Here is an 11,706-nt window from a genome sequence, read left to right as displayed (position 1 = left end):
CGAAAGATTGCAAACAAAAACCAACAACAACTAAGGAGAAGACCTAAAGAAGAAAGATTAATCAAAGTTTAAAGGGAGACTTAGAAAAGTTAAACTCAAAGGGGAACTAGGAAAAAAAAACCCAAGGGTTAAAAGAGAGTCGAGTTGGATGGGATTGCCTCCAATTTAAGATCTTGCTCAATTGCCTCTCAATTTGTTAAGAATATTGCTTGAAGAAAATTGTTTGTGCTTGTAGCAATGCATACAAGTTCAACTTGATATGCTTAGGAAATTGATTAAATAATTAAAAATCCTAATGCACTAAGTCTACAACAAGATAAAAAGGAAAGTACACTAGACCTCCCCCAAGGCTAATTGTGGGTCCCTTTTCCAAGGGAGAATAAATTCCACCTTAAAGAGTTTCTAGACAGGATGTCGGTCAGGCAGTAGAGCCTGGGTTGGGGCATTCTACTAGAGATAGATGACCTCCTGACCATTTTGCACCCTCTATGGATTATGTACTCATTACAGATGCAGGAGAGCCTCTCACTTATGATGAGGCTATGCACAGGGGTGATTGTCACTCTTGGAGGGCTATGCAGTCTAAGCTTGACTCATTGCATAAGAATCAGACTTGGTATTTGGTTTCCTTGCCTCAGGGTAAGAAGGCTTTGCCATGCAAGTGGGTGTACAAGCTGAAAAGTACCCCTAGACACCCCAAGCCGGCATACAAGGCTTGATTGGCTGCTAAGGGTTTTAAGCAGGATCACGGTATTGACTTTGATGAAGTCTTTTCTCCTGTGGTCAAGATGACCACCCTACTCTTAGTCTTGGCCTTGGTTGCACAACTTGACCTGCACTTGTACCAAATGGATGTCAAGACGGCTTTTTTACATGGGGACTTGCATGATAAGATTTACATGGAGCAGTCTAAGGGCTTTGGAGACCCTAGAAGGGAACACCTAGTGTGCAAGCTAAAGAAGAGTCTATATGGCTTGAAGCAGGCACCTAGGGAATGGTACCATAAGTTTGATGCATTCATGCAATCACAGGGCTACAGTCGCAGTGCTATGGATCTGTGCTTATACACAAAGAAAGCCCGTGATGGTTCTTTATTGATTTTGGTACTCTCTGTGGATGACATGCTTTTAGCAGGGACAGCTCATGAGGAGCTAGATGCTCTTAAGGCTCAGCTCAAGAAGAGCTTTAAGATGAAAAATCTGGGTCAGACCTCTCACATACTTGGTATGCGCATTACGAGTGATAGATCTCAGGACTACTCTATCTGTCACAAAAGGAGTACATTCATAAAGTCCTTGAGCGATGCCGTATGTAGGATGTTAAGCCTATTGGTTGTCCATTACCTTCTTATGTAAAGGTTTCACATGTTGATTGTCTACAGACAGATGAGCACATGGCCGAGACGGCCAAGATTCCCTATGCCTCAGCCGTAGGCAGTCTTATGTATGCCATGATAGCCACCCATCCAGATATAGCTTTTGCAGTTGGGGTTGTGGCATGTTATATGGCTACACCTAGCAAGAAACATTGGGATGCTGTGAAGGGTATCATGAGGTACCTGAAGGGCACAGCAGATATGTGTCTTTGTTATGGCAGCCAAGATATAGGAGTCGTGGGGTACACTGACACTGATTATGCAGGACATGCAGATAGTAGGAAGTCCACTTCTGGCTATGTGTTCACTTGTGCTGGAGGGGCTATCTCTTGGATGTCTAGGGCGCAAAAGTGTCCAGCCCTTTCTACTACAGAGGCCGAGTATATTGCAGCCATAGAGGATTGCAAGGAGGCTACTAGTTAGGCCGTTTTCTTGCTGACCTTCGTATAACATATGCTATGTCTACACTGCATTCGGATTCTATGAGTGCCATTTAGTTGGTCAAGAATCCGGTCTTCCATGCGAAGATGAAACATATTGAGATGAGGTATCACTTCATTCACGAGGTCATTGAGGACAGGTCTGTTGACCTTGTCAAGATTTCGACTGAGCAAAATCCTACAGACTTGCTCATGAAGAGCCTCACTACCGAGCGCTTTGCCTTCCTCAGGAGATTGATGGGTGTTGGATGAGATGATGTCTTTTTCCTCATCATGTTGTACATGTGTACATGTTGTAATGTCTTTTCTTTTTTCTCTCTCACTGAGGCAGATTCGCCTTTAAGTGGGAGGTTGTTGGGGGTAAAGGCGCCTCCACCTAGCCACTTGTGTATTACTACACTGACAGTACCCGCCACTACACACTGCAGGTGGCAGGGGCCCTTCACAGTCGCTTATTCTTTATTCTTTTAGTGATAGTTTGAATAAAGGAAGGCCCAGCCACACATTGTGGTTGTTGGAGTTCCCGTCAAGCTTCTTCCTCCCAGGTTCCACTTCCCTTTTAAATTTCTATATCTCTTTAGGATATTTACAATAAGTAATATCCAAAATATCTAAAATACGCTAGTTTTTCCCAAAAATCTAATATTTTTGGACCATCCATACTATACACATTAATACTAGTGATTAATATGGCTCATAACTCTCGTTCACGTTGTAACTTTCGTGAAGGGTGGCTATGGTCCTTGTCAATCCAAGAAAAATATCTGATTACGGTTCTCTGTTTTTTTTTAAATATATATTTTTAATAAAAATCGTTAGTTATTAACGTTAGCTAGTTTTTCCTTTAGTTAGTCTTTAGTTAGTAATCTTACTAACTTATTAATTGACTAACTAACTTTTAAACTAACCAACTAACTTTTAATGGCGTGGAAATTTTAGAGAGAGAGGGGGGAGGGAGGGAGGAGAGTAGAATAGGTAAAGAAGAAGAGAAGAAAGGAGAAGGAGGGGAGAGGTGAGTAGGTGGAGAAGGGAAGGGAAGAGAAGAAGACAAGAAAAGGACAAGAAGAAGAAGAAAAGAGAAGGACAAGAAGAGGAAGTGGAGAAGAAGAGAGGAGAAGTGGATAGGTGGAGAAGAATAGAAGAGGAGGAAAAGAAGAGACAAGAAGAGTAGAGGAAGAAGAGAAGAGAAGGAGGGGAAGAGAGAAGGTAGAAAAGAAGAAAGGAAGGAGTAGATAAAAAGAAGAGGAGGATAGAGAAGGAAGAGAGTGAAGAAAGAGAGAGACCAAGACAAAGAAGCAATCTTCAAATCGCAAAGAGAAGCACGGCCACTCTGGCTCACAAAGGTCTCATCTATCTTCTTTTCCTTCATACCCCAATGCAAGTCCTTCCACTCCTAGTGAAGTCTTGACCTCGCAAGGAGTCACCCAACCAGTTAGAAGTTCAAGACAATTAGTGCCGCCAACCTCTTCTTGCAATGGCCCTAAAGAGAAGATATGCTAGAGGGAGAAGTGTGGGAGCTACTAGGGCGGTTGTGAATATGGTCAATAGGCCATCACATGCGACACAAGAGGGGGCTCCTTCACAAATTAATGTTCATTCAATACATGGATAGGGACATAAATAAAGAACAAGTAAAGACTATTGAATTAGAATTGTATAATTGGAAGTTAGGATAAATTGAATAACATTGCCTTGAATAAATTAGTTGACTATAAATAAACAATTGCATCTAGAATAAATTTATTGGCATTTGTAAATTATGTAAACATTAGGAAAGTTAGAAAGTTATATTAAGAATCATTATTTTTGTATATATAAATTATGTAAGCATTTTAGGACAAGTGAAAGTTACATTAAGTTTTTTTTTGCATTTATAAAGTATGTAAATATTAGGATAATTGAAAGTTGCATTAAGAATAATTATTTTAGCTTTTACAAATTATGTGAACGTAGGAGGAGGTGAATTTTTGTATCGAGGATATTTCTCTTTGTGTTTATATTTTTTTTTAATATCAAAAAATATTTTCTTACTTTTTATAATTAAAAAATAGCTTTTTCTTAGTATTTAAGATAATCAAAGTAGATTATCAAAAATTGTTGATACGGAATACTTCTTAAGAAAGGAAATTTTACTATGAATTCCAAGATTCAATAACGTTTCACAATTTAGGATAAACTTTAGATTCTTAATGAGATCATGCAACCAATCCTTAACAGGGGTTACAAATGAAAGATTGCAAACAAAAACCAACAACAACTAAGGAGAAGACCTAAAGAAGAAAGATTAATCAAAGTTTAAAGGGAGACTTAGAAAAGTTAAACTCAAAGGGGAACTAGGAAAAAAAAAACCCAAGGGTTAAAAGAGAGTCGAGTTGGATGGGATTGCCTCCAATTTAAGATCTTGCTCAATTGCCTCTCAATTTGTTAAGAATATTGCTTGAAGAAAATTGTTTGTGCTTGTAGCAATGCATACAAGTTCAACTTGATATGCTTAGGAAATTGATTAAATAATTAAAAATCCTAATACACTAAGTCTACAACAAGATAAAAAGGAAAGTACACTAGACCTCCCCCAAGGCTAATTGTGGGTCCCTTTTCCAAGGGAGAATAAATTCCACCTTAAAGAGTTTCGAACCAACCCTACTGGTGAGAGGTCACTTCGCAGGGGAATCCTTGGGCAAGAGGAGTTGCGGGTGCGATGGGGAGCTCTAGTTGTAAACTCTTAGACTCCCAGGAATTTTCCAAGCTCCTACATGCCTCATGATAGATTTCTAAGAGGCCCAATACTAGTTAGGGTGGAAATCTTGGAGAAATAAAGACCTTTATACCGTTCTTCCATATGGACAAAAGGTGAACACTTGTATAAGAATTTTCTATTAAATAAAGAAGTTGTCTTTCAAATGATTTATTTTCATTGTTTGTGTGTTGTGATCTTAAATCACATAAATGAACACTATGAATATTAAACATGTTAATTTTAAGCTATCTAGAATAAACCACAAATCAAATATGCAATGGTAAGATATAGATAATGATCATGCATGCATACACATATGTGCATATAGATTTGTGCTATAGGATATAACATTAAATGGTTAGTAAAGGTTAAATACTATTAAAAGTATGAGTTTTCTTCCACAAGCCATTGTTTGTATAAGTTTATGGTGGAGACTTATAAAGTGTATACTAGCCTATTGGTTTGATTAAATTTTATTATAACTCATATTACCATGTTTATATTTAAGAGAAGTTTGACACTCAATGAATTTACACTAGATGAATGATGTTAATTGTTGTGACATACCCCCTTGAGACATCCTTAGTGCACCACAACTTAGTGGTCCATCAAGTTGTTTTTTCTGGGCAATGCCGCTTAGTACTCTTTTGAATAACATGGGTTTTGTTGCCTAGACTCTCTCCAATCCACTTTGCAAACAGAAGGTCTTGGTTATTCCCATGAGAATCGACTTGAATTTCACTTTCTAGGTAAGTTAAGGTCTCCTATTTTGGATTAACTAGCGTCAATATTTGAGCAATTGCTTGTGATAGATGGCTACACATAAGATTAGTGTCCTTAATTAATACTTTTAATCACAGTGTTTATTTATGTAATTTGAAATAACAATACACAAATAATAAAAATAAATCATTTGAAAGACACATTCTTTATTTAATAGAAAATTCTTATACAAGTGTTCACCTTCTGCCCATACAAAAGAACGACATGAAGGCCTTTATTTCTCCAATATTTTTGTCCCTAACTAGTACCGACACCTCATGAAATCTATCATGAGTCATGTAGGAGCTTGGACAGTTCCTAAGAGTCTAAGAGTTTATTGGCTAGAGCCTCCTAACACCCTCAACTTTTCTTGCCCAAGGATTCTCCTACGAAGCGACCTCTCACCATTAGGGTCTTTCCAAAACTCTTTGAGGTGACAATTTATTATCCCTTGGAAAAGGGATGCACAACTAGCCGTGGGGGAGGTCTACTGTGCTTTCCTTTTTATCTTGTTGCAAACTTAGTGCATTAGGATATTTGATTATTCAATCAATTTCCTAAGTGCATCAAGTTAAACTGGTATGCCCGAGTACAAGCAATTTTCTTCAAGCAATATTCCTAACAAATAGAGAGGAAATTGAGTAAGATCTTAACTTAGAGGCAATCCCTTCCAAATCAACTCTCTTTTAACTGTTGGATTTTTTTTCGTAGTTCCCCTTCATGTTTGACTTTTCTTAGTCCCTCTTTAAACTTCGATTAACCTTTCTTCTTTAGGTCTTTTCCTTAGTTGTCATTGGTTTTTGTTGGCAATCTTTTGTTTGTAACCCTTGTCAAGGATTGGTCACTTGGCCTCATTAAGAGTCTAAAGTTTATCCTAAACTATGAAGATTTATCAAATCTTGGAATTAATAGCGGAATTTTCTTCCCTAAGAAGTATTCCTAATCAACAATTTTTTATCATCCATTTTATTTGTCCTTGTTTGCTTAAATACCAAGAATTAGCTATTTTTTATATTTATAAATATTAAGTGAAATTTTTTACATTTAAAAAATTCATAAACATAAAGAGAAATATCCTTGATATAATTTTTTACCTTTCTCTATATTCACATAATTTGTAAAAGCTAGAAGAATTATTCCTAATGCAACTTTCACTTATCCTAATATTTATATATTCTATAAATGTAGAAAGAATCATTTTTAATATAACTTGCACTTGTTCTAATGTTTATATACTTTATAAATACAAAAAAATATGCTTAATGAAACTTTTACTTGTCCTTATGCTTATATAATTTATAAATGTAAAAATAATTATTCTTAATGCAACTTTTACTTATCCTAATGCTCACATAATTTATAAATGCAAAAAGATTTATTCTCAATGAAACTTTCCATATTTTCTAACATTTACATAATTTATAAATGCCAAAGAATTTATTCTAAAAGTAATTATTTATTTATAAGTAACCAAAGTTAATTTATTCAATGCGATGTTATGTAATTTATCCTAAATTAAAATTATACATTTAATAGTTTTTACTTTTTTATCATTTTATTTTGCTATAATTTCTTTACCATATTGAAACTTCTTTATTTACATTCCTAGCTATGTATTGAATGAACATTAAAATTTGTGAAGGAACCTGATCTTGTGTTAGCGTGTGATGGTATGTCAACCACATTCACAACCACATTAGTAGCTCCTGTGCTCCTCGCTCTAGCATACCTCCTCTTGAGGACCATCGCAAGAAGACATCCACGGCAGTAGCTCCACGGTCTTGAACTTTTAAATGGTTGGGAGGCTCCTTGCAAGGTCAATACTTTACTAGGAGTGGAAGGACTTGTGTCTATGTACAAAGGAAAAGAAGGTAGTTGAGACCTTTGAGAGTTAGAGTGGTTTTCCTCTTTGCGATTTGAAGATTTCTCCTTTGTCTCAATCCCTCTCTTTCTTCACTCTCTTCCTTCTCTATCCTCCTCTTCTTTTCATCTACTCCTTCCTTTCTTCTCTTCTACTTCTCTCTTTCCCTCCCCCTCTTCTTGTCTTCCTCTCCTCTTCTCATCTCTTCTTTTCCTTCTCTTTTCTTCTTCTCTACCTATCCACTTCTCCTTCTCCACTTCCTCTTCTTCTTCTTCTTCTTCTTCTTCTTCTTCTTCTTCTTCTCTCCCCTTCCCTTCTTCTCCACCTACTCACCTCTCCTCTCCTTCTCCTTTCTTCTCTTCTTCTTCACCTATTCTTCTATGTGTGTGTGTGTGTGTGCGCGCGCGCACGTGCTCAAAAATTGGCAATTCAAGTAGTAGCATTAGCGTAAGCTAAAGCTAAGGCTAGCATTTATAGCCTTAATCGGTGTGTTCAGATTATGTGGAGCTCCCCTCCTCCTCAAATTGATGCATTTGAGATTGTCCCTGCATTGAATGATGACACAACATGTTCGCGGATGATGGCAGTAGTGTGGGTTGATGGAAGTGCTGGTTAGTCAATAAGCAGACAAATTTACCTCTTTTTTCTTCTACAAGAAAAAAAAATCTAAGGTTTTTTCTTAACCTTACAATTTCCACTACCCCTCCCCTTTGATACTTATTCATGTGAAAAGGGGAGAATACTATATTCTCTTCACCTTAAAGGAATCAAGATGTCCTCATCTCGAAAGAACTTAGGATTTGATTCTAGCAAAATGGAGATCATAGTACTTGTGGGTTAGGACTCATTAATGCTTATGTTATGCTACTTGACTACCTGCATCATCGAAGTTTAAGACTTATAAGGACAAGGTAGAATAACTTTTATTTCAAGTGTAGGCTTTATTACATGTGAGGAAGTTCTTTCTAAGATTTTTATTGGGCCCTAGTCCTTTATTATGAAAGAAATGGGAATGTTGTTTACATAGGGTATCCTCATCCATCCAAGTGGCATTCTCCTTGGGATAGTCTTTCTATTGGACGAGATATTCCCTAATGATCTTGTTTTTAAGGATGCATTCTCTTTCTTCCATTATTCTATCAAGTTGAAGTTCAAGGACTCCTTGGCTTGGCATTACAACTTATTGATCATCAAGGACATGATCAGAATTGGGTACATAAACTTTTAAAAGGCTAACATAAAATACATTGTGAACTTTCAAGTATTCAAGAAGTTGTAGCTTATAAGCATTGAGTCCTAGACACTTGAGAATTTTATATGGTCCACAATATCTTGGGCTTATCTTCTTGTATTTCCCTAAGGATGAAGAGCTCTTTTTAGGATGAACACAAATGAAAACATATCTCCTCCCTTGAAGACTCATTCTTGCCTTCCTAGATTGGCATATGCTTTTTGTTAATCCTTGGCAGCCTAGATATCTTATCTGATAGCCTTAACGTGCACATCCATTTCTTCCAACATCTTCTTGGAAGCTTCTACCTTTAAGGTAGGGTCAGAAAAGTTTAGTGGAATTAGCCACTCTTTTCCATACAAAGCTTGAAATGGGGTCATCTGGACGCTTTGATGATAGGATGCATTGTAAGCAAACTTTACCAAAGGTAGGTATTTTATCCATTGCTTAGGCTCCCTATAGCAGCAAGCTCTAAGTATGTCTTCAATGACCTGGTTGACTCACTCAATTTGACCAACCATCAGTTTGAGGATGATAGCCAATGTTGAAATAAAGTTGGGTACTAGTGGCCTCAAATAAACTTTTTTGAAAATGAGAAGTGAAGATAGAATCACAATCATTGATGATCCTTTTTGGCAATCCACACAACCTAAAGATCTCCTTCATAAAGATCCTTTCAATATCTAAAGCCCTATAGCTATTTTTAAGTAGCATAAAGTAAGCAACCTTAGTTAGCATATCCACAATGACTAGGATTAAATTGTATCCACATAGTAATCCTACTACAAAATCCATGCTGATAAATTCCCACTTCATTTGCGAAATGTCAAGTGGTTGGAGCTTTCATGGCATCTTGACACACATAGCCTTGACCTATTCTGGTAGCTCAGGCATTTAAAGACATATTTAAGCACATCTCCTTTGAGTTTTTCCTAATGAAAGCTTCTTCTTACAATATTGAGAGCCTTTACATAGCCGAGTTGTCCTGAAAAAGGAGAATCATGGGATTTCCAAAGTATCTTCTTCTTGAGGTCTTGACTTCTTGGAATGGAATCATGGGATTTCCAAAGTATCTTCTTCTTGAGGTCTTGACTTCTTGGAATGGATAGTCTCGTTTTAAATTAGATAAGTCCTTCTTCTGTAGAGAAGTTCAAATAATTGAACTTTAACTATGGTTCTATATCTTTGGATAGGACTTATTTTATCATATTTTGATATCTTGGGTCATTGCTAGCTTCCTTTTTAACCATTTCTATGATTGGGTTACTAGGCATTGACACCATTGTTGTTAAAGATCTTTCCTTGGAGCATTCTTTTGAGATAAGGGTGTTGAGAAATGCTTTGCAGCTTAGGGCATTTGCAATGACATTCTCCTTACTTGGCATATACTTGATCTTGAAGTCATACTCTTGCAAGACTTCAATCCATCGTTGTTACCTCATGTTTAGATTAGGTTGAGTAAAGATCCATTTGAGACCTTAGTAAGGTAAACTTGCTACCAAGCAAATAGTTTCTCCATAGTTTGAGAGCATGAATTACAGCAAGTAGCTCTAGATCATGGGTAGCATAGTTCTTCTCGTGAATTTTTAGCTTCCTACAAGAGTAGACTATTAGATGGCCTTCTTGCATGGCCACACAGCCTAATAATGCAGGAAAGCTTGTATTAATGGATAACTTCAAATTTTTTATTTAAGTCAGGTGGTTTTAGAATAGAAGTTGTGGTCAGTTCTCAAAGCTAAACTATTCAATGGGAGTCCATACAATGGCAATTTGCTTCTTGAGTAAGTTAGTCAGGGGTGCAAAAATCAATGCATTATTCCTTGATAAAATCCTATACCATCTTGTTAAGCCTAGAAAATATCAGACTTCCTTAAATACCGTTCTACTACAATCCCTTTATTAGAGACTATAAACCCAAGGTATTCAATCTACCTCTTACAAAAGGCATATTTCTTCTTCTTGGCATAAAGCATGTACCCCTCATTATTCCAAGGACAACTTGGAGTTGTGATTCATGATCTTCATCCTTCTTTCAGTAGGTTAAGATATTGCTGAAGAAGATAAGAATAAACTTGTCAAGATAGGGTCGAAAAATGTCTTGCATCAGCCTATTAAAGATTGCAGGTACATTGGTTGACCCAAAAGACATTACAATAAATTCGTACTGGCCATACCTTATATTAAATGAAGTTTTTGGAATGTCTTTATCTTTTATCCTTATCTGATAATAGGCTCAAGCTGATCTTTGAGAAGATCTTTGTATCTTGAAGATGGTTAAGTAATTTATCTATCCTTGAAATTGGATATTTGTTTTTTATTATCACCTGGTTTAGCCCACATGAGTCGATGTAGAGATGGAGAGTTCCGTTCTCCTTTTGGAACAGCACTGGTGCTTCCCATCATGAATTACTCAATCTGATATATCCTTGATCCAAAAGTTGCTTGAGTTTTTCTTTCAACTCAATGGCTTTTGAAATGGACATATAATAGAGTCGCTTTGCTACTGGCACAACTTCTAGTACTAGCTTGATCTCATAATTAACTTCTCTTGGTAAACTTGGTGAAGGAAGTTTTATCAACCCTCTAGGGAATACATCTACATATTTCTTTAGCCAAGATGATTTTTCACCACCTTCCTTTTCTTGTTCAATCTTATTAATTTTAATTAGGTAGATAGGCAATCCTTTTCTCAGTCCCTTCATGATCCGAGAAGCTTTTGCTAGTTGAATTCTAGGATTTCCAACTTCACCTTGAGTGGCTACTAACTCTCCTTTTTTATCTAGGATCTTGATTTGACCTTTTTCAAAATGAATATGAGCATAATTGGGAATTAGCCAATCCATTCCTAACAAGCACTCATAAGCTCCTAAATTTATGACTCTAAACCCCATGTTGGAAAGATTACCTCTTAAGTTAAAATCCACTCTTCTAGTCTATTGAGCAAAAATTGCCTCTTTTCCATTTGCCAATTTTACTAATAATTTAGATGCAATTTCAAAGTTTACTCCTAGCCTCTCTGCATACTTTGATGAGATAATGATTGGGTGCTTCCACAATCAATCTAAATTTTAAAGGTTTGGCCTTCTTCCTTTGCCTAGTCTGGTATTGTCCTTGGATGCTTTTGGCATATCCTTATGGCTCTTTGTATGGAAAACATTGTCCCCAAAATCTACTACTCTTGAATGTTGATTAAAGTTCCTATATAATGTGCCTTGCTCAAATTAATGCATCTTGTAGGATAGATGGGCACATGGCTTCGAGAAGAGTATCCAAGGGAGGGTTTGGCCCGTGATAATACTT

The sequence above is a fragment of the Lygodium microphyllum genome, chromosome 12 (assembly GCF_053477565.2).
Source record: "Lygodium microphyllum isolate KBCC chromosome 12, Lygodium_microphyllum_v1.1.10, whole genome shotgun sequence".
Lineage (NCBI taxonomy): Eukaryota > Viridiplantae > Streptophyta > Polypodiopsida > Schizaeales > Lygodiaceae > Lygodium > Lygodium microphyllum.
The sequence above is the reverse complement of the archived record's forward strand: the minus strand, read 5'-3'. Positions refer to the sequence as shown.